This window comes from Podarcis erhardii (genome assembly GCF_964252035.2).
Source record: "Podarcis erhardii genome assembly, chromosome: 4".
Classification (NCBI taxonomy): Eukaryota; Metazoa; Chordata; class Lepidosauria; order Squamata; family Lacertidae; genus Podarcis; species Podarcis erhardii.
In genome coordinates this window covers 11809675-11832600 of record NC_138508.1, presented here as the reverse complement: position 1 = coordinate 11832600, position 22926 = coordinate 11809675, and the positions used below count along the sequence as shown (strand labels likewise).

The window sequence follows — 22926 nt, the reverse complement described above, 5'->3', positions numbered from 1 at the left end:
ATACTCCCATACAGACTCCTTACAATGCGTTTAGAACCAAAATCGCATTTGGATAGAAACGGTCTCTCAGGTGGCTAGTCCTACTCTTTATAACCCTATACCTTCTTCCAGAAGGCAGAAGCTGAAAGAGATCATTTCCGGGGTGCGTACTATCCTGCGCTATCTCTGCAGCTTTCTTATGGCACCTGGAAGCACAGATTTGATCCAAGGTGGGAAGAGTGCACCCAATTATTCTCTCCGCAGTCTTTACAACCCTGGACAGCATTGTTTTTTCCCTGACCGTGCAGCTCCCAAACCACACACACAGACCATAAGTTAATACACTCTCCACAGTACAATGGTAAAATGCCATCAACAGGTCCTTTAAGAGATTGTTTTTCCTGGGAGAAAGGCGGGATAATAGATATAGGTCATGGGCCTATGTCCTTTCATCTGGCTCTAGTAGACATCATTGGCTGAGGCACTCTTAGGCTGTGGATAGAAAATCTGTGCCTTTCAGCTCTGAGGCATGAATGTTCTTTCAGACAGCTGGCACCTTTGGCTAATTCTCAGTCGGCTGTTCCCACTGGGTATTTTTTGCACAAGGTCAAGATCTCCTTCTCATGGCCTGCCACAGTCTCCACTTCCGCAAATCTCTGAGCCATCTACATTTGCAGGGGAAGGGGGGCAGGTGATACGAACTCTTGACGCCTGGGAAAGGACTGTGAGGGTTAAAAAATATAAACAAAACCATTCTTCTAGGTGGCAGGAAGAAGGCCTGGTGGTGCAATGGACTCCATCCAACTATTTCTCCACCTAATTAATTTGCTAATTGTGTATGTGTTTCACTTGCTCGGCGGAGCTCCGCCGAGGAAAATGATTGCCCCCTCCGGTGGCCTAAGACACGTGGAATGATTCTCTTTCTTTCCTCTCCTTTTTCAGAATGTTCTTCTGGGCTGCCCTTAAAGGAAGATCAGATGACACCAAAGAGGGATTTGCAGAGCTCCAGGACCCTGCTAGTCTTGCTTCTGCTGTAATGGAGCCAGGTATCATCCACATCGAATCTTATCTCGCATGGGGAAAGCTTTTGCTTCTGCTGTGGGCAGTCTTGCATTTCTAAGTGTGTCCAGGTGGTGTTTTGGAATAGTCAACAAGAGCAGCCGAGGGGACCGTTTCAGAGATCATTAGCAGTGGGGTGGCTACTGGCAAAGATCTGTTTGCAATATAGAAATGGAAGGACATGTTTTCTAACTAGGTGTACACACATGCTCTTGCCAGGCAGCCAGCGGCGACTTTATCTTTTGGTGTGACGAGTGCCGAGTGAAAGGCAAATGAAGATTTGCCTTGTCCCATGTTGGTTGGATGCCCTTGAACGCAGTAAGTCTTTAAATAGCTAGGAACCAGGGCTGGATTTAGGTTTGATGAAGCCCTAAGCTACTGAAGGTAATGGGGCCCTTTATATGCCCAGCTGCCCTTTGTCAACAACAAATTGTCACTGTTTTTTGTGTTGAATATATGCTAGATGGTAATTTGTGGACCTAATAAGTATCTCAAGCCATTTCCACATGCAGAATGTAGGCACCCTATATATAGAAAGGAGGAAACGAGTGATATTTTAGGAAGCAGGCTAGCAGGCGGGGCCCATGACTTACATCCTAGGAGCCTACACAACACAAAACACTGTTGCTGGATGTAGGTTTTATTTTATTTGTTTTTTATCTTATATTTTGGAAATGTACATCCAGGTTTTTTTCCTTTAATTTTTTGGGGGGCCGCCAAGAGAGGGGGCCCTAAGCTATAGCTTGTTTAGCTTATATGTAAATCCGGAACTGCTAGGAACACTGGTTGCAGATGATGGAAGTATGCTCAAAAGCATTTGGAGGGCACCAGGTTGGAGAATGCTGGGGTAGATGGGCAAATCTAAAGTACGAGGCACCTTATAAGTTCTCATGAGAGCTGAATGAAACCTCCACGGAGATGATTGAAGAATTTCATATTTGTGAATTACATTTGGGAATATTGTATTTGCGATTTCCAATATGAGGCAGCCTGGTCCTCGCCCCCTGGGTGAATGTGCAAGTCAGAATGTAGCTGTGCATTGGATCTCTCACTTCTCGGAAGGCCACAACATGATTTTCGGCCCAAGGAACATACCCAAATGCATGTAGAAACTCACATTTTTGGAATAAAATGCATTTCCCAAAGAGCATATTTTGTGAGAAAATGCATGTGTGCGCATACACAGATATAGGCAAATTTTTGTACAGATTATTATTTTATTCTAATGCCAGATTGGATGGAGAGGTCTTACAAGTAAACACTTGCATATGTGGTATGGACCATAAATATCCTAATTTAGGAAAAGGTCTGCAGCTCATTGATACACCATCCAATTTGCTTGCAGGGGGTCCAAAGGTTCAGTCCCAGGCATGTCCAAATAGGGTTGGGAGAGATCCCTATCTCAAACTCATGGCCAGTCAAAGCAGACAATACTGCGCTAGATGGACCCAATGGTCTGACTCAATACAAGGAAGCATCCTTTGCCCCTATGAAACATGTCGCTATCTTTGTTCCTAAGGTCAGATGAAGGGAGTATTGCAAAATAGGTACAGAGAACAAACATTGGCTCCAACTCGGTTGTTGCACTAGCAGGAAGCAGTGTGATGCGCCCTGCCATTCCCATGGGGCTTGCTCCCTCTGTGTCCCCTGTCCCCTGTCCCCACCCCAAATCTGCTTTGGAGCTAGTGTGGTGTAGTGGTTACGAGTGGTAGACTCGTAATTTGGTGAACCGGGTTCGCTTCCCTGCTCCTCCACATGCAGCTGCTGGGTGACCTTGGGCTAGTCACACTTCTCTGAAGTCTCTCAGCCCCACTCACCTCACAGAGTATTTGTTGTGGGGGAGGAAGGGAAAGGAGAATGTTAGCCGCTTTGAGACTCCTTCAGGCCTTGGTCCTGTATACCTGAAGGAGCGTCTCCACCCCCATCGTTCAGCCTGGACACTGAGGTCCAGCGCTGAAGGCCTTCTGGCGGTTCCCTCATTGTGCGAAGTGAGGTTACAGGGAACCAGACAGAGGGCCTTCTCGGTAGTGGTGCCCGCCCTGTGGAACGCCCTCCCTTCAGATGTGAAGGAAATAAGTAGCTATCTTAACTTTAAAAGACATCTGAAGGCAGCCCTGTTTAGGGGAGTTTTTAATATTTAATGCTGTATTGTTTTTAACACTCGATTGGAAGCCACCCAGAGTGGCTGGGGAAACTCAGCCACATAGGTGGTGTATAAATAAATTATTATTATTATTATTATTATTATTATTATTATTATTATTATTATTCGGGTAGTGATAAAGTAGGATATCAAATCCAAACTCTTCTTAGGAGCATTGGGAAGAACCCCCAGAGCAAGAGAAGGGAGATTATTCAATCAGAAGTAACAATCGTCAGAAATAACCATTTGATCCTCAGAGCCAGAATTCTGGACTCGATGGATGTTTGTCTGAATCAACAAGGCAGACTTTATGTCCTCACATTATGCTTTGATGCATGGGCTCTGGCACGCGGAGGGAAATCCTTGTGTTGGAGCGATGGCATCCAGATGTCGAAATCTGCCTTTTACATGGTCCAGAAACCGTTGTCATAAATACTCCTTGCTTTGTTGATGTTGTTAGTAAAACAGGCTAATGGTAATCATTATTTACCTGTTCCTTGTCCTCCCAGTAGTATCCTGCCGCGTTAGCCATGTATGGGCAATTAGAATTAATGTGAACAGCACTTATAAGCTGAATGCCTAGTTTAGTTCCAAATGGGAAGGTCAACGTCATTATCCTTGGTGGATTCAATTACCAAATCCTGTAAAGTCGCATAGCACTTGCTTCCTGCTTGTTAATCACATCTTGCTTTGCAAAAGATTGTCGTTGGGGGATGGGGGTGTTCCCCCTACCCCAAGCACAGCCAAAACATTTCCTTCTGTCGCGTTGCCTACAATGCTGGTTTCTTGCCGTGAAAATTTGATTTCTCCAGCCTTGTTGCTTTTGTGTTTAAAAAGGGAAAGGAACCCAGAAACTTTTCAAATATGTATAAAGAGAAACCGGGGAAACCATCTGCATGCAATAAACCTTTGGAGTTGTTTTGTGGGTCTGGGAACAGCAAGAGAAAGTCACGACGGCAGGAGATGCCAATTTGTTGTTAGTCATCGCAAGTGGGAACCTGCAGCAAAATATTGCAGTTGTGTTGGAACAGGAGTATCCTCACATGTAGGAACTCTGCTTAGTCAGGGCACCTGGCTGTGCCAGAGGCCCTACCTGCACGGAGGCTGTTAAACCCTGCTAGCCCCACAGAGGACCTTAAGGTCCATGAATAATCATAGTTTAGAGGTCCCGGGCCCTAAGGAAGTCAGATTATCCTCCACCAGGGCCAGGGCCTTCTCAGTGATGGCTCCAACCTGGTGGAATCCTCTGTCCCAGGAGACCAGTGCCCTGCAGGATTTAACTTCCTTCCGCAGGGCCTGTAAGATAGAGCTATTCCACCTGGCTTTCAATTTGAACTTAGCCTGATCTTTTGTTCCCCTTCCTTCCCTCCCCCTCCCCTTTTTATGAAGATTACCCGCTCTGGGATCCCACAGCTAATTCTCCCCTGGTCTCCTCACTGGCCCAAATAGTACTAACTTAGCCAGCTAGCCCTGGAGATCACCTAATGTTTATTGGATGGATTTCCCCCCTAAACTGATTTCTGAATTCTGAATTTATTGATATTCGCGTTTTATACTGGTTTTTGTTGCATCAGTTAAGTGTTTTAAATTTGTTGTTAGCCACGCTGAGTCCGGTTTTCTGACCGGGAAGGGCAGGGTATAAATAAAAAAAAAAATTATTATTATTATTATTATTTATTAGTCAGTGCAGACAATGCGCAACGAGGTGGACCAGTGGTCTGATGTATTCGTATGGTTTCATGTGCTCACAAAGCCTTTCTTCTCAAGGCCAACACAAGAAAGTAAGGAGAGCCTGCTGGATCAGGCCAATGGCTCATCTAGTCCAGCATCCTGTTCTCACAGCATGGGAAACCAGCAAGCAGGATTCGAGCACAAGAGTCACTCCACACACAGTCGCTCCTGTGGTTTCCAGCAACTGGTATTCAGAAGCTTTGCTGCCTCCAACTGTGGAAGCAAGAGCATAGCCAGCATGGCTGGTAGCCCTCTCCTCCGAGGATTTGTCTAATCCTCTTTTAAAGCCATCTATGTTGGTGGCGGGACGCGGGTGGCACTGTGGGTTAAACCACAGAGCCTAGGACTTGCCGATCAGAAGATTGGCGGTTCCAATTCCCGCGACGGGGTGAGCTCCCGTTGCTCGGTCCCTGCTCCTGCCAACCTAGCAGTTCAAAAGCACATTAAAGTGCAAGTAGATAAATAGGTACCGCTCTGGTGGGAAGGTAAACGGCGTTTCCGTGCGCTGCTCTGGTTCGCCAGAAGCTGCTTAGTTATGCTGGCCACATGACCCGGAAGCTGTACACCTGCTTCCTCGGCCAATAAAGCGAGATGAGCGCCGCAACCCCAGAGTCGGCCACGACTGGACCTAATGGTCAGGGGCCTCTTTACCTTTTCTATGTTGGTGGCCTTCACTGCCCCCTGGGGGAAAGGAGTTCCATAGTTTGACTAGGAGCTGCATGAAAAGCTTTCTTTTCCCCAGAGGCTCCTGAAGGACAGCCATTCCATCTGGGAAGATTCCTCCTCTGGCTTGATAGGCAGGGTCATGCGATAAGATCCTGGCTGCGGGAGGAGTCCTCTCAGGCTCCCCAGACCATCCCTGCCTTCCAAGTAGAGCAGAAGGTCTATGCCAGGCATAAGCAAACTCTGCCCCCGCCCCCCAGTTATTTGGGATTACAATTCCCATCATCCCTGACCACTGGTCCTGTTAGCTAGGGATGATGGGAATTGTAGTCCCAAACATCTGGAGGGCCGGAGTTTGCCTACGCCTGGTCTATGCGCACCCTAATTTCAGCACACCAACACAATATCTTTTCTGCGTTTGAACCGAATATTTGTCTCCTTGCCTTTGGGTTACAGTGGTACCTTGGTTCTCAAACACCTTGGTACTCAAACAACTTGGAACCCAAACACTGCAAACCTGGAAGTAAGTGTTTGTGAATATTTTTCAGAAGCCGAACGTGCTCCGTTTTGAGTGCCACACTTCCGCTTTGAATGTTACACTGAGACTGGCTTCATTATTATCAAATAATGGAGGCTTATAAGTTGGACAGGAAAACTGGCTTCCAGGTGGAAAAATCAAAACTGGAAACAGAACTGTTAGAATCCAAAACTGGGAATTTGTCAAAAATGTATAACTTGCTGTTGAAATGGAATACGCAGGATGAAACGGTTAAATCAGCTATGATTAAGTGGGCTCAAGATATTGGACATAACATTATGTTTGCTGACTGGGAAAGGTTGTGGACCACCAGTATGAAATTTACGGCATGTAATGCCTTGAGAGAGAATATTATGAAAATGATTTATAGGTGGTACATGACCCCAGTCAAGCTTGCAAAGATCTACCACTTATCAGACAATAAATGTTGGAAATGTAAAGAAAATGAAGGTACATTCTTTCACCTTTGGTGGACGTGCCCAAGGATTAAGGCTTTCTGGGAGATGATATATAATGAAATGAAAAAGGTATTTAAATATACCTTCCTGAAGAAACCAGAGGCTTTTCTCCTGGGTATGGTCAGCCAAGGGGTGCTAAAGAAGGACAGAATATTTTTGATGTATGCTACAACAGCAGCAAGAATACAAATCGCAAAGTATTGGAAGACACAAGATCTACCCACCTTGGAAGAATGGCAGATGAAGATGATAGACTACATGGGACTGGCAGAGATGACTGGCAGAATCAGGGACCAGGGGAAAGAGACGGTGGAGGAAGATTGGAAGAAATTCAAGGATTATCTTAGGAAACATTGTAAAATTAATGAATGTTAGAAAGACATGGGTTTAGAAGTTAAGTGGTTTTCAGCGGTAATGATTAAATAAAAACAAAAGAAAGGTTAAAAATTAAATTGAGAATAGGGGAAAGGATTTGCTGATTTGATAAATAGAAATTAGAATACAGAAAGGGGAGGTATGAGGAGGTCGGGAAAGTAAGTTACAAGAAAAAAAGAGATTGAAATTATACTTGTTTTTGTTTGTGTTGTTTTGTTGTTTTGTTTATGTGAAAAAATTGAAAATTTTAATAAATATTATCTTAAAAAAAAAAGAATGTTACACTGAGGTCTGCCTGCTTTTGCTATTTATTTTGTGTTTTTGTTTTGTGGCTCTTTATGTTTTGTTTTTGTGATGATGTAGAACCCAGTTCAGCTACTGATTGTGTGACTGCAGTACATTGTTCATTGCTTTCATTTTATGGATCAATGGTCTCGTTAGATCATGGGTAGGCAAACTAAGGCCCGGGGGCCGGATCCAGCCCAATCACCTTCTAAATCTGGCCCGTGGACAATCCGGGAATCGGCGTATTTTTACATGAGTAGAATGTGTCCTTTTATTTAAAATGCATCTCTAGGTTATTTGTGGGGCCTGCCTGGTGTTTTTCACATGAGGAGAATGTGTGCTTTTATTTAAAATGCATCTCTGGGTTATTTGTGGGGCATAGGAATTTGTTCATATATATTTTTTCAAAATATAGTCCGGCACCCCACAAGGTCTGAGGGACAGTGGACCGGCCCCGTGCTGAAAAAGTTTGCTGAGCCCTTCATTAGATAGTAAAATTCATGTTGAATAGCTGTTTTAGGGGTTGTTTTTAAAAATCTGGAACGGATTAATCCATTTTGCATTACTTTCTATGGGAAACTGTGCCTTGGTTTTGGAATGCTTTGGTTTTGGAACAGATTAAGTTTGAGAACCAAGGTACCACTGTACATGAAAACTTTGGATTGCTTTCTGATCAATTCAGCGCTTCTATAGCCACCAGGAATCACAGAAACCAACAAGCCTCTTATTGTGAGTTGTCCCCGCATCCTCAGGGGTTTCAAAACTTGTCCTAGACCAGCCATGTCCAACAGGTAGATTGTGATCTACCGGTAGATCACTGGACGCCTGCGGTAAATCACTGGTAGATCATGGGCTCCCCCCAAAGAAGCTGAACAACTGTGGCTCCCCTAAAAAAAAGCTCAACATTTTACCTCCTCCCTGAAAAAACTCAACATCTTTGACCTGAACTCCCTCAAAATGGGCCTTCCTCCTTCTTAAAAAAGTTCAACAACTCTGATCTGAACCCCCCAAAAGGGGCAGATCACTGCTTGTTTTTAACTCTGTGACTAGATCGCAGTCTCTTGGGAGATGGCCACCCCTGTCCTAGACTGATCCTAGACTCCTTGTCTTGAATCTTGCGATGTTCAGCTTTTCTATGTAGTGCCCTCCACCTCTGATTCAATATACAGACTACTCAAGGCCAGCCCAGTTATTTTGTCACCTCAGGCATGAATTTCCCTAAAGACCCTCTCCAGAAAAACACAATAATAATAAATTAAACAGTCAGCTGTTTGCTGCCCCTTCACAATACCCCAAACCACCTGCCTGACGGGGTTGCCTCTCTCTGTGTAATTGTAGAACCAGCTCTGCTCTTTATTGAAGAGATGTTATTCGTTCCATCTTGAAGTCCCATGAAACTCTGGCTTATCCCCACGTTGCAAATGAGACGCATGAACAAGACCTACATTTTCCCCCAAACTCTGCTTTGAGTGCCTTTCCGTCATCATCTTCCCCACAAACCTTCCTCCGCACATTCACTTCGACTTCAAAGCGCAACTTCTGCCTCTCTCTAGAAAGACTTATGCGTGAGTTGCTGTCACTTTTATTTTATAACAAAAAATTGGTGGCACATTCAGAAGTCCCAAGGTTCTGCTCTCGGGGGCTTCTGGGCATCTCGCAATTCCACAGGCAATCCCTTTGTGCAAAATTGAATCCATCATTTCCCTTTCTGTTTCCCCCCAATGGGTTTGGACAAAGCGAACACACAAAGGGCTTGGGGAAATGAAGCAAGGAAGAAATGTTTTTGAAGGTAAAGAAGATAATCCGATGAGAATATATTGGGGGTGGAAGTTTGTCATAAGTTCGCCTTCTTCCCCAGGAGTCTTTTCACCCAATTCATTGCCAGTTGCCTGTGTCTCAAGATGTGTGGCTTTCAAACTTTCTGCTTTCAGGGAACTTCCCTTCTTTTTACATCACCTTCTCTTTGGTGGAGTTCCTCAACATCTGTCATAGAACCTGAAATATACTCGGAGTCGAGTGGATTTCATACTCTTTATTCAGCTCATAGTAGTGAGGAATGAAAGTTCCCCCAAAATATCTGCTTTATATACATTATTTACACAATGGGCCGCACGTGATTGGCTAATTCTGGGATTCTCCTGTAGGCCAATCAGGTTGCGGATTCACTTCTACCTGGAGCTGGACTGGGTGGCTCCTGCGGACCAATCATACTGCTGCATTGTTCTAGGACCAATCAGACTGCTGCATTCTGAATCCTAATGTTCTAGGACCAATCAGACTGCTGCATTCTGAATCCTATTGTTCTAGGACCAATCAGACTGCTGCATTTTGGATCCTATTCAACTCAGTAAATAACAGAACCACTGCATGGTGGGTGGAAGTTTAAGTTCCACTTCATCTTCAGCCCTCACCATTAGGGTTGCCATATTTCAAAAAGTGAAAATTTGGACAAAAAAAGTTGTTTTTAGCAAAGTTGTTGAGCTTTTTGGGGACTGTTTTCACCATGGTCTCATATGGAGCATCCTGAAATACATCATAATAAGAGTGCTGCTAGATCAAGCTTGTGGCATATCTAGTGCTAAGGATAATGGTTTAATTTCCTGAAATGGGAATGTTTACTTATGTTCAGTTACTGTGTATCTCTCCTGTGATTGGCTGATTGTGAGCCACATGAGTGGCATTCCATTCTGTTGTGACTGTTATTCCAATAGCTGTTGTTTTTAACTGTTCTCTCTGTGTTTGAGGGAGAATGGCTGCTGAGAGAGGCTTCTCAGGATACTGTTGAGGACATTGTTGTGTCAGTGTGACCTATCTGAAGTGAAACAGACTGAGGAAGACCCCTAAAACATTAATAGGGAAAAACCTGTGCAGGAGCTCTCTATAACAAAGTGCATAAGCGTGAGACTGTAAATATTTTCTTCTCGGTTTTTTGTTTATGAAAGTAAAATTCTTTTGAATTTAAAGTCTGGACATTGCATATCACCAAATTTTGTTTCCAGTACCTGTGGGTTGCAATTAGGAGTGTCAGAGAATCCCAACCGAAATGGGAGTGCAAATTTCAGGTGTTTGCTTATCTATCCTGTGTCTGGAATGGAAATCTATCCTGTGACAAGACTGGTGTTCTTTATTGTTCCTCTTAGAACACAGTTGAATAACTATTGGGATACTAGATCTCCTGACCTGTTGTTGTTGTTTAGCTGTTTAGTCATGTCCGACTCTTCGTGACCCCATGGACCAGAGAATGCCTAGCTCTTACTGAATTGCCACTGAGTTAGGATCTATGAGTGGCAGAGCATGTCTCTTGCATGCAGAAGGTCCCCAACATATCCAGGTAGGGCTGGGAATGGCCTTCACCTGAAACCAGGCTTTCTCAAACTCGGCCCTCCAGATGTTTTGAGACTACAATTCCCATCATCCCTGACCTCTGGTCCTGCTAGCTAGGGATCATGGGAGTTTTAGGCCAAATACATCTGGAGGGCCGAGGTTGAGGAAGCCTGTTGTAGGCAATACAGAGCTAAGTGGAACCAATGGGTCTGGCTCACTGTAAGGTGGCTTCCCATGTTCTTCAGCTGGAAATCTGCCCATCCCTAGTAGACCATTATGGGATTCATGTGCAAACAGTCAGACCTGCATTGCAGGGGATTGGACTAGATGACCCAGGGGAGTCCCTTCCAACTATGAAGGCAGTTTGGCTTTCTTTGTTCCGACGTTGTAGGTTTGGAATCCCACATCTGCCCATTCCTCTGGCTAAAATTGCTTATCCGCTGCATAGATTCTTGGATGTTCAAGATTCTTTGAGCCACAAGTGTTCTGGAAATGAAGGATGGAGGCAAACAAACATTTGCCATGTGGCAGGAGGCTGATCATCTGAATTGCCTTGTCAAATTGGAAGAAGGATTATAACACTCAGGTCCTTCTACAGATTTCAGATTTTCCTTACCAGTTGATAAGACAATTAGATAACCCAGGTACCAAGCAGGTGTATGCATGCATGGATGTTGTGGTTAAGTTACTGCTCTGGTGAACAATCCTTGTTCAAGATGCAAATTTTGAGGGAAAGGTTTGCAAAACTTTGGTGCAATTCCCCTGCAAAGGTGTGGAACAATAAAGGATCCTGCTGGATTTCCATATCACTCATTTACTCATGCAAAAATAAATAAACTGGGCATCCTATTTTGCATGCAAAACTGAACTCTTTCTCCAGGATTTCTATAATGAAGAGTTTGCAAAGCATCTATCTATCTTTTTCTTTCTTTCTTTCTTTCTTTCTTTCTTTCTTTCTTTCTCTCTCTCTCTCTCTCTCTCTCACACACACACACACACAAACACACCCCATGGGACACAGGTTTTCATATATTTGGGATGGGCAAAAATGGCAATTTCGGTTTCTTTTAATTTCTACTTTTTCTAGTTTGACATTCAGTTCACATTTGTGTGTCAGTCTGCAGATTCTTTTGAAAGGCCTCGAGGAAATTCTTCGGAATTTCTCCTAACATGTGCATCTTTGTATGCAGTTTCATCTAATGTGCCCCATTTCTGCAGAGCCATTTACCCTAATATGATGCATTTTGCATCTTATTTTCACAATGTGAAGGCTTCCGAATTACAGCTCTTAGCACCATCTATTACCATGGGAACCAGTGAAATGGGCCACTTCTGCATTTTCCGCTCAGTATTGTTGTTGCTGTTGCTAAGATTATCTGTGCAAATTGAATATTTGCCCAGTACGTCTCGGTGGGAGAGGAGAGGCTGTGATGGGTTTGCTTTGCCAATAATGCAATACTCTAGAATGGTGGTAGCCAGAATAGTACCCTCTAGACCAGGGTTCCCCAAATTTGGGTCTCCAGCTCTTTTTGGACTACAACTCCCATCATCCCTTACCACTGTTCCTGCTAGCTAGGGAGTTGCTTAAAAACATAGAAGAAACAATAATTTAAAACAGTTAAAACAGTCAACTAGGGCCAGGGCCTTTTCAGTACTGGCCCCGACTTGGTGGAACACTCTGTCACAAGAGACTAGGGCCCTGCGGGACTTGACATCTTTCTGCAGGGCCTGCAAGACAGGAGCTGTTCCACCAGGCCTTTGGTTTGGACTCAGCCTGACCCTTATGTTTCCCTCCTCTTATGGTTTTGATCTATGGGCTACTTTTAAAATGAGGCTGCATTTTAAATTGCATTTTAACCTGTATTTTAAATGGTCGTTTTCTTTCCCTATTATGTTTTTACTGTAATTTTACTGGTGTTAGCTGCCCTGAGCCCGGCTCTGGCTGGGGAGGGCGGGATATAAATAAAAATTATTATTATTATTATTATTATTATTATTAAACATCAATAGAATTAAAACTACATGCATATATGAAATGCAACCAGACAAGACCAGCCTAGTTTTGGTTTTGGCATAGATTCATATTTACCAGGGATGCAAACCTTTCACAAAGGTACATAGGGACAGGTGGAACAAATATTGAAATAGGTACCAATGAATGAAAATGCATACACACCCACATGTACAAAGCCAGTGCAGTTAGCAGTAAAGCCACAGAAGAAAGAAAATTGGGTGCACAGTCCCCGATCCTGCCTGTACTTGCAAAACTGGGGGTCCCTCCAAGTTAGCAAGGAAGCGAACGCGGCAGAAAGGTAGGGCAGTGGGCGATGAGTTTGGGGTGGCGGAATTGATGATCTCGCATTGTGCGAGGCAGTGCTCTAATTTATTTTGACATGCCGAGTTCTGCTTTCATTATTTATGACAGTGCTAGAGAAGACAGTTTGCAGAAGCCTTTAGCATATTATGGCGAGGAGGAGGATGGCTTCGTACGGTTTGCATTTCCGTGTCATCTTACCTGACTTGCACTATGCAAACCAAAGCCCAGCTATCCTTTGACAGTCCTCCGATTCCCGAGAAGCTGTTCTCCAATCCCCTCCCCCTCAAAAAAACTGTCCCCAAATCCATGAATTAGGAAAAGCGGGCATGTAAAATTTTGGGTACGTTTCCAAGCACAATTCCAAGTGTTGGTGCTGACCTTGAAAGCCCTAAACGGCCTCGGCCCAATATATCTGAAGGAGCATCTCCACCTCCATCGTTCAGCCCAGACACTAATGTCCAGCTCCAAGAACCTTCTGAGGGTTCCCTCCCTGTGAGAAATGAGGTTACAGGGAACCAGGCAGAGGGCCTTCTTGGTGGTGGCGCCCGCCCTGTGGAATGCCCTCCCATCAGATGTCAAGGAAATAAACAACTATCTGACTTTTCGAAGACATCTGAAGACAGCCCTGTTTAGGGAAGCTTTTAATGTTTGATGTTTTATTGCTTTTTATTATTCTTAACATTCTGTTGTGTACTGGCTGCTGTTTTGCTCTGGTATTCCTGGCTGGTGTCCTTGTTTTTTTGTCCAAGGGAGCCCTCAGATTTCTCTGTTAACAGTTGGGAGCCACCCAGAGTGGCTGGTGAAACCCAGCCAGATGCGCAGGGCATTAATAATAATAATAATAATAAGCTGGCAGGATGCTGATGAGGGAACACCAGGGGATCTGGAGTCTGACTTGGGAGATGAGAGCCGTGATTTCCGGGGAACTGTACCAGCCATGAGGCAAGTGTCAAAGGCAGGGAAGCTTCAGAGCTGAAGGGTAGAGCACAAGATGAGTTTGAAGAAGAGGAGGAAGAGGCAGGCCAGGCAATTAAAAAGCCAAGTGCCTCCCAGAACCAGGAGGGAATTGAAGAGGGTAAGCAGAGAGGGCAGACCCTCCAAGTGTCCTGGAATTACAGAAGCCGTCTCAATTTTTTATTTAATCCCAGAATGGTCCTGCTTTTCTCCCTTGGAATGTGACTGTGCTGGGCCCGGGGGTAATCCTTGAAATGCAGTCCAGGTCCGGTCCAGAATCCGAAGGCTCTGCTAGGAGTCAGTCTGACAGGGCCAAGGTAGGAGACGAGGCAGGAAACCAGGCAAGGACAGGCACAGGATCTCAGGCAGGGTCTGGCATACAGCAATGTTGCTCCCACAACCTGTGACAGGGTCTGACAGCCTTTTATTTTTGTCGGGGTAATGGCCGGTCCTGATCCCCCGGTGACTCACCTCCCTGTCTCGCCCGAAGGTGAGCACTCCTCCTGCGAGTACTCAGGTCTCTCTTTCTCTCAGACCTTAGTCTCTGCATTTTGGGAGATGTCGGTGGGTTACTAGACCCAGGGGCCGCCTCAGCCTCCCCTGACCCAACTGGTAGTGGAGCAGCTGTAAGTGATGGCCCAGCTGGAGGCAACGAGGTCATCCCCGCATCTGGAGCCAGGGCAGGCTCAGGCCCCTGACTCGGCCCAGCTGGTGCTTGTTGCAGGGGAACCTGTGCAGACTGGGACTCTTTAGGATCAGGCCCCAGACTTGGTTCAGGTGATGCCTGAGGCAAAGGATCCGGCACGGACTGAGACTCCTCTGGTTCCGAGTCCGAGCCCGAGTCCCAGGCCATCACAGTGGTGGACTCTCCTTCCTTGGAGGTTTTGAAGCAGAGGTTGGGTGGCCATCTGTCATGGATGCTTGAGCTGAGATTCCTGCATTGTGTGGGGGGGGGGTTTGGACTAGATGACCCTCAGGGTCCCTTCCAACTCCATTCTTTAAAAAAGAGCAGCGCTCCATGAGCAGGGGGACTGCAAAGAGCTGCATTTACCATGTGCCACTGCTATGCACAGACAGGATACAGTGGTGCCCCGCAAGACGAACGCCTCACAAGACGGAAAACCCGCTAGACGAAAGGGTTTTCCATTTTGGAGGCGCTTCGCAAAACGAATTTCCCTATGGGCTTGCTTCGCAAGACGAAAATGTCTTGCAAGTTCCTGCAGGTTTCCCCCCCACTTTTCCCCCTTTTCCTAAGCCGCTAAGCCGCTTCTCAGCTGATCCGCTAATAGTCGCTAAACCGCTAATAGCGCTAATCCGCTAAGCTGTCAATGGGCTTGCTTCGCAAGACGAAAAAACCGCTATACGAAGAGCCTCACGGAACGGATTAATTTCGTCTTGAGAGGCACCACTGTATTCTGTTCCATGCAGCAGTGGAGCACCCATGATCGTCCTCACATACATAATTTTTTAGAGGAAGCTCGGTGCTTCTTGATGAGAATCAGAGAAAACCCTTCGCACAGTTCACAGTTAAACTGTGAAATTTGTTCCCTCCAAAGACTGTGATTGCCACCAACTTGGATAATTTTAAAGAAGATTCAGGGAGGTAGCCGTGTTGGTCTGACGCAGTCGGAATCAATTTAAAAAATAAAAAATTGTCCAGTAGCACCTAGTTTGTTCTGGGTATGAGCTTTCGTGTGCAGTATCTGAAGAAGTGTGCATGCACACGAAAGCTTATATCCAGAACAAACTTAGTTGGTCTCTAAGGTGCTACTGGACAATTTCTTAAAATTTATTTTTATTTATTTTAAAGAAGAATTAGACAATTTCACAGAGGGTAAGGTTATCAATGGCAGCTGAGGAATAGCTTAGTTAGGAAAGCATGAGACTGTTAATCTCAGGGTTGTGGGTTCGAGATCCGCATTGGATGGAAGATTCCTGTATTGCCACTCTGTAATTGTTGGTAAGATTTCGTTCTTCCAAGTGGCAAATTCTTGTGATAGAATACCTGCAACTAGCAAAATTGGCTGGAAAAATTAGAGGAGTGTCAAACCAGAAGGTATATAGGGAATGGAAAATATTTAAAGAATACTCTAAAATGTACTGTACGGACAATAATATACTTAAAGTGATACTGGTAACCAAGAATTACATAAAATATAATAGTGGATTTTATATATATATATATATACACACACACACACACACACACACACACAAAACAAATAATATGAATCTGTGCAAGGAATACAGATAATATAAGTAGTATAATGAGAATTATTTGAAGTTATATATTTTAATCTGTCATGTAAGTTTAATAAATTGTATTTGTTTGTTTCTTTCTTTATCTTTTCTTATTTCATCATTTCTATTCATATGTATCATTTTCTGTTTTATATGTTATGTAACTCGTGTATATTTGTCTATGTGAAAATTAATAGATTTTATTTAAGAAAAGAAAGAGGGGGGGGGAGATTCCTGTATTGCTGGGGGTTGTGGTCACTTCAAACTCTACAGTTCTATGTTCTAAGCATGACGACTATGTTCTACCGCCACTGTCAGAGGCATCAATACTGCCTACTTGTAGCTGGAAACTGCAGGAGATGAGGAGAGTGTTGTGCTCAAGACCTGCTTGCAAATTTCTCATAGGCTGGCCACTGGAGTAGCCGGGATGTGGCCTGATCCAGAGGGTTGTTCCCATGTTCTTTAATACAGTGGTACCTTGGGTTAAGAACTTAATTCATTCCGGAGGTCCATTCTTAACCTGAAGCTGTTCTTAACCTGAGGTACCACTTTAGCTAATGGGGCCTCCTGCTGCCGCCATGGCCATGCAATTTCTGTTCTCATCCTGAAGCAAAGTTCTTAACCCAAGGTACTATTTCTGGGTTAGCGGAGTCCGTAACCTGAAGCGTCTGTAACCTGAAGGTACCACTGTAATAATAAGTTTCTCATCTGAGAACTTTCAGCTCATAATCTTGTCACTCGTTATTTGGAAGAGAACTGCTTGGCCGAGAGGCAGAACAGAAGTTGAGGAAAACAAAATCCCCCCCCCCCCCGGTGCGTAATCTTCCCATGAATATATATTTAAGAAATATCAAGCCATATTCAGCTCCTTCCTTCACCTTCATGGAAAGGGCACAAGGGGGGGGGGCTTTTGATTAGATTTATCATCTCCCCAAGTGCTTGTCATTTCACATTATGCCGGCAAACGACCAAAACTCAAAACATCTCCCCTCTAGGAAGGAATTCATGGCCCCCTAGTGTGGACAGGGATTAAGCCCTCGGAAGAGCAGAACTAAACAAATTACTTAAGGGTGTCAGATGAAATCTCCGGAACAGGCTCCAAAGCTCGGAGGAGACGAACGCAGGCAAATGGAAGATGCCGCCGTCAACAGACCACAACTCCGAGGTGTCCAAATGCGCTACATCAATCTGTTGACAGGCTTGCTTTGACAATACGCCACCAGCATTTGGCTACACAACGCAGACGGCAGGAACCTGCAGCCCAAGGTCTAGCTGTTTGGTTCCAATGAATATGTGGATTTCTGCATCTTCCTTTCCTCCACCACTTTCACCACCCTTCTCGGCTCGCCAAGGCATAATGCGGCACTGAAAACAGAAGAGGCAATGGGTGAAACCCAATGCCTGGTCGCCTCTTACTCTGGTCGGTTCTGCTCTGTAGCAGGGGCGCCAACTTGAATAAAATATTGGGAGGGGGTCAGGTAAACCCTGCCGCACATAGAATCATAGGGTTGTGGTGTTGGAAAGGGTCCCAAGGGTCATATAGTCCAACCCCCTGCAATGCAGTAATCTCAGCTCAAGCATCCTTGACAAATGCTCATCCAATTTGAGAGCCAGTATGGTGTAGTGGTTAAGAGCGGTAGACTTGTAATCTGGTGAACTGGGTTCGCTTCCCCGCTCCTCCACATGCAGCTGCTGCTGGATTTGATATCTGTCTTTATCACTACCTGAAGGAGTCTCAAAGCGGCTCACATTCTCCTTTCCCTTCCTCCCCCACAACAAACACTCTGTGAGGTGAGTGAGGCTGAGAGACTTCAGAGAAGTGTGACTGGCCCAAGGTCACCCAGCAGCTACGTGTAGAGGAGCGGGGAAGCGAACCTGGTTCACCAGATTACGAGTCTACCGCTCTTAACCACTACACCACACCTTCAGTACCCCTGCTCTGAAATGTTAAGTGTGCTTCTTTGCATCCCAAGAGCAAACCAGTCAAGAAGAAGCTCCAGCCATGGTTATCAGTGACAATCTTCTGCTGTTTCTTCCATGATCCCAGGAAGCACGCCAATGGATCTTTCAATGGTGCTCTTCAAGGAACACATCTTTAAAATGCAGCCCCATATTTCAGACAGAAACTCTGCATTCCCCCCCTCCAATGCCAGAGACGATAACAATAGACTTATTAATACTTTTAAAAAAAAAAACCTCTCTAATTATCATAAAAACTATTGACTTTCATTTCTTTTATGGAAATAGTTTTATGGTAATAGAGAGCATCTGCTTGCTTCTGCTGCGGCTCTGGAAAAAAAAATTCAGAGAATTCAGATCAGGCTTTTCCTGACTTCATTCATTGCTTAAAAGTTAGAAGAGAAGCTCCCTTTGTTCCTCGCAAGCCACTGTCTCCTGCAACCCCTATTCCTCCTCCTCCATCTCTCTTCCCCAGCCTAACAGTGTATTTTAAACGCCTTCCCAATTGCCTAGCAATTTACAGTTTCGTAGAGGAGAAATGGCTTGAGGGAGCCATCCAACTTTTACGCCTGGAACATCAAAATGAAATGCCAAATGGAAAGATGAATTGGCCACGACTTTGTGGGGAAGGACGCTTGCCCAAGGTGCGGCACGCCTATTTTGAGGCTCGGGGGTAGTGAGGCTGGACTTTGGGGAGGGGGGCAGATCCAGAATTTATCAGAAGTGCATGAGAATATAAAAGATGAAAGGAGTTGGGGAGAGTGGTGGTCATCATGCCATGTAATGAGTTGTTGGCTAAAGTGGGCTGTTTTGAGGAATAACACACATAACTCCTTCGATGCTTTCGCTGTCCCCTTCCAAACTCTGGGGGGGGGGGGTGCAGGCAGAGCGGCCATTTATGCATCAAAGCAGGGGGGGAACGAAGGCGCCGTAACACCCAGGGCAGGGCCATAGCTGTCAACTTTTCCCTTTTCTTGCAAGGAATCCTATTCGGAATAAGGGAATTTCCCTTAAAAAAATTGAAACGTTGACAGCTATGGGCGGGGCGTCGCTACATAGCGCGCATGTGCGGCACTGCTATGTACGATGCATGTGCCGTATGTAGCGACGCCACACATGCGCTGTACATAGCGGTTTGCTGCTGGCGCCACTCCAGCGCTGGACGGACGGTGCCAGGATCCTCTGCTCATGGCTGCAGCCACGAACGGAGGATCCTCCACATGCAGCGGCGCAATAGCTGCTTTCGTCGCCGCAGGGGGGCACTGCCTTGTCACCCCCAGGGACATTGCACCGGGAGTGCACAGCCCACTCGCCCCCCCCCATTGCGACACCACTGCATCGAAGAAAAAGAAAGTTATTGATTCAGTCTTTATTAATTTATCCATTGCTTTCTAAAGCATCCATCACAAGGCGAATGAGCATATAAGATAGTTAAGAACTGTCAAAAGCACAAGGACAACCAGTGCATTTAAAACAAGGCTAAAACCCTAACAAGTGGACCCTTGTGGAAAGACCTGTTTATGCTGGGAAAACTTGTTGGAACAAAAAGTTCTCCGGTTGTCTTTGCTCTATAAATGAATGATACAAAATTAATTCAAAGTCTGCATGTGTGTATATGTGTGTGTGTGTGTGTGTGTGTGTGTGTGTGTGTGTGAATTAAACAGCCCTGTGATCTTTGGGTGAAGGGCAGTATAGAGATTTAATAAATAATAATAAGGAAATGATAATAATAATAATAATAATAATAATAATAATAATAATAATAATAATAATTAAAAAAAATAAGGACAGGACAGGACAACCTCTTCCATATCCTCCAACATTACTCCAATAGGGACATCACATTCTAGTAGTAGTACCTTTTACCTTTAGTAGTAGTAGTAATACCCCACCCATCTGAATGGGTTACCCCAGGCACTCTGAGCGGCTTCCAACATATATAAGAACATAATAAACATTAAACATTTCTTTATTTTTTAAAAAAACCCTTCCCTATACAAGGCTGTCTTTTAAAACTTCCCTCTACAAGGTTGTATAATTACTTATCTTCTTGGCTCAGGGGTAATTCCATATACCCTAACATTTCTCCAACGAAAATAGGGATTTTCTAAGGAAAAGCGGGACATTCTGGGATCAAATAAGAAACCAGGATGGCTTCTCTAAATCCGGGACTGTCCCTGGGAAATAGGGACACTTGGAGGGTCTGCTATTTTGATTATCAAAGATGAACAAACAGGTATGCAGATACAGAAAAGCAAGTTGTGAATGGTAGTTAAAAATGGAAGTGTAGTCTGGAGCGAAGGAAGGGTATTTACCAACAGACTTACATTTGTATAATTAAACAGGAAAGGAGAAGCCTCTCTTTGTGTATTGTACTGTTTCTATGGAGTTCAGCTCCCTGTTTTGTATTATTCATCTAGGTAAGGGTGCTTCCTTCCTGCCCCTCCCTCCCCCGCCCTCTCTTCACACTTCAAACATATGTAGAAAACATACAGTTTCCTGCTAGGATAAACTCACATCATGTAAATGAAAAAAGAAAACCACTTCGGGAACTGGAGACCCAAGATGGCAAATTTCGAAGAAGTAGGTCAACGCAGAAGGCTCTTAAAACGAGTGTCAGGATAAGAAGGAAAAGGGGGGAAATCCTTGCTGCATTGTGGAGAGTTTCCATTTTTGTGAGGACAAACCCCATCTTGGAAAGGAACAGGCTTTTATTCCTATACATAAGAGAGCATTGGCATCAGTTCTGGTTGTTAAGTTTTGGGTGAACATATCAGACGACACAATGATTCTTCAAACAGCTCTTGTTTATTCACAGGCCAGGACAGAACTGAACTGAAGGGTTCAGTCAGCCTCCAGTACCACGTTACTGTAACAACTTTCTAAAACTATCCAATCACTGAACGTCACTTTCGATCCTTCATTTGCATAACTATCTACAGTATCCATCCAATCACTGAACATCACTTTCGATCCTTCATTTGCATAACTATCTACAGTATCCCCCTGCTGGCCCAGGGTGAGAACTTCAGTACATAACACCGGTCATCTCAAATCAAAATGGGTATTGTAAAGTTGAAAAGGGTTCAGAAAATGCAGTCGTGGTGACCAAGGAGATTGAGGAACTCCCTTATGAGAAACAGAAACCATTGCCTACATGACATCCCTTCAGAAAACTAAACACAACTCTCATGTCTCACCTTGATGTTCCCTTCTCCCTGCAGGACTTGGCCCCTCTCCTGTGGTCCAGCTCAGCTTGAGATTTTGTTGTTGGTTCCGCCGCCTGATCTATCCCTCCTGAATTGCCCCACACTGCCAAACTCCCTCAAGCATCACCTGTTCAACCCTGTGCCCCCTGCAAAGCCACAGACACTGTTCCCAGCCTGTGGGTCGTATCCATAACCCACTCGGTGTCAACAGCAAAAGTCCAGGCGCCAACCCATGTCTTACCACTCAAGAGAACTGGAATCCCAGTTTTCGGGTTTCCCGTAACTCCTAAAAAGTCAGGGGTCTGTTCATTTGAACGCAAATTTAAGTGCGGGTTTTAATTCTTATAATAATAATAATAATCACAGAGTAAATATGAGTATTGGACAAATACCTTGACATCGGCAAAAATGGACTGCCCCATTCATCACTAAAAGCCACACAGAAAATCCACACTTATAATTGTATGTATTTTTGTGCACTCTTCCCTAATATCCACATTTTCAACATGTTTCGCTCTCTGTTTGCTTTCCCTTGCATTTCCCCCTAAAAACAAACCAGCTGTTCACATCTTCCCCATAGAAGCACAGCTCTGTATGATTTTTTTAAAAAATGGAACTGCAGTATGGTTAATCTTCTTCCAATCTGTGGTGGCTGAGCCTGATGGGAGTTTTTCCTCCATCCCTAATTTATGTCAGAAACTCATCCTACACTCGAGTAGGACCCTGGTAGAAACGCATACCCGACTGGCATATTCTCTCCCTCCTGTTAGTTTGTTCGGGAGCTTAAAAAGCTTTCTTCAGCCCAAACATCACAGCGACTGAGGCCAAAAGACACCGGCACACTTAGGGATCCGCAGAGTCTTTGCAGCTTGCGTAACAGACCTCAGCAACTCAGCATTTTGGCTAATCTACTTTATTTACATATAAACACACAGAGAGCACTGCAACATGGCTCCCTCTCTCTCTAGCATCAGACAGCAAAGAGAAAGAACAAAGGACAATAGTCCCACTTCACGGAACACAGTAACACAAACATCCTGTCTCCGTCACTTCCCACTCTGTGGAGTCAAAACATAAACCGCCATGGGAAAGACAACAATCCCATGACTGCAGTCATGGAGCAGGAATTATAACATTTTAGGGACTTATCTGGCTCCCAAGGCTGCAGTAGTCCCCACCACCACAACTCTAAAGGGGTAAAGGGACCCCTGACCATTAGATCCAGTTGTGGCCGACTATGGGTTTGCGGCGCTCATCTCGCTTTATTGGCCAAGGGAGCCGGCATACAGCTTCCGGGTCATGTGGCCAGCATGACTGAGACGCTTCTGGCGAACCAGAGCAGCGCACGGAAACACTGTTTACCTTCCCGCCAGAGCGGTACCTATTTATCTACTTGCACTTTGAAGTGCTTTCGAACTGCTAGGTTGGCAGGAGCAGGGACCGAGCAACGGGAGCTCACCCCGTCACGGGGATTCGAACCACCAACCTTCTGATCGGCAAGTCCTAGGCTCTGTGGTTTAACCCACAGCGCCACCCGCATCCCTTTACCACAACTCTACACATGTGTAAATAGATATCTGCTGCAAGCATGAGCCTGGAATTTGTGCTGAGCTTAAAAGAAACGGGATGTGAGATTCCAGCCCAGATAGTAGCAGCTTAAACAATGAGTAGAGGCAGTCCAAGCCAATTGA

The 22926-nt window shown here is 44.9% G+C and overlaps 1 protein-coding gene across 10 annotated transcripts in view; it reads left to right on the top strand.

The window, feature by feature from the left end:
* Window positions 1-22926, top strand: part of TENM4 (teneurin transmembrane protein 4) — a 659336-nt gene that overhangs the window by 202752 nt on the left and 433658 nt on the right. For all 10 annotated transcript variants that reach the window (XM_081859991.1, XM_081859990.1, XM_081859998.1 and 7 more), the window contains one exon: window positions 922-1025. The gene's annotated coding sequence lies outside the window, so the exon portion shown is untranslated. The remainder of the gene's footprint in view (window positions 1-921; window positions 1026-22926) is intronic.